Here is a 1,346-nt window from a genome sequence, read left to right on the forward strand (position 1 = left end):
GGTTATTAGCACAATAAATGGATGCATTTACTCGCCATTGAAAGTGTGTGTAACGTGAGCTCACCAGTTTCACTCCCACGGCACTAAACCACTCACTGGTCGGGTGTGTGTGGCATAAATACATGACAGCAAATAGTGATGATGTCACTTTAGTGCACCAATAAAATCTTGGCGCTCCTGTGAGTAGAACATCATTCCAAACGGTATTCAGATTCATGCAAACATGCAATGTCAGCAAGCAAATATGTTTGGACCCTGATGGGGTTAATGACACATCATGTCGCTCTAGGTGCAGCTTTGCTAGAAGACCAAAGTCTAATGTTTCCAATGAATTCATCAGTAGGACATATTCAGTCACGAACAAGAGGCTACCAATTGATCCATGTTGACACGAGCACAGAATTAACGTCAATCTGTCCGTGTTGAAATCACAGTTCACTGGCATCTGTATCAAGAACAACCATGTACTGTTCAACTTTTAATAACCCAGTCACTCAATCTGCAGCTGGACATCATTTGTTTGACAGTGCACTGCAGCATATAACGATAAAAGATCAAGGAGCCCTGGGACCGCTTGTTTGTTCATTGCACAATACATGTGGACTTTGAGCTTATCATGCAATGTCAACATTAAAGTCATAAGACAGTCAAGACGGACAGACGTGTTTTTCCACACTCTTGAAAACTGACTATTTCGCATTGTATAAAGCTGTGGTTAAAAATGTTTTAGTCTTCTTTCCAAAAAATTGTTCTAACCTGCACACTTTTTATTACATTTGCTATTCATAGGGTCTCCTAAATGTAGGGTCGCGACCAAATAGGTTATAAGAGATACATTCATGTGTTGAAAATTGTCAGTAACGAAAACGCAGTAGGCAATGTTATTAATTGTCAAGCAGGCTAACATTTTCTGAGCTTTCTGATTAATTTTTGTTGTCATGAATTGTCTGCTCCTTATCATGAATTTATATTGTTACGGTCCAATGAAAAGCAGTTATCTCAAACTATGACTTGGCATCATTCAGTTGTTTTTTTGAAACCTCAAAATTGTTTTTAATTGGTCTTGTGTTTGTATTTTATTTACTTAAATTGTTTGTATTTGTATTTCGTTGTTATTTGTATTTATTTTTATGTACATTTTAAAGTACATACATTTTATTGTTTTTAATGTTATTTTGTATCATTAAATTCATTTCTTTTTCATTATTATCTGTTTTATTTACTTTTATTTTTGCTTTATTTGTATTTTTGAAGTTTGACTGAATTTTGTTTCATAGTGTTAATCTGTTTATTAGAATGTTACTGTGAATTTCGATTTAATTTTTTCCCTTTTTTTGTTTTTAATT

The sequence above is a fragment of the Phycodurus eques genome, chromosome 6 (genome assembly GCF_024500275.1).
Source record: "Phycodurus eques isolate BA_2022a chromosome 6, UOR_Pequ_1.1, whole genome shotgun sequence".
Lineage (NCBI taxonomy): Eukaryota > Metazoa > Chordata > Actinopteri > Syngnathiformes > Syngnathidae > Phycodurus > Phycodurus eques.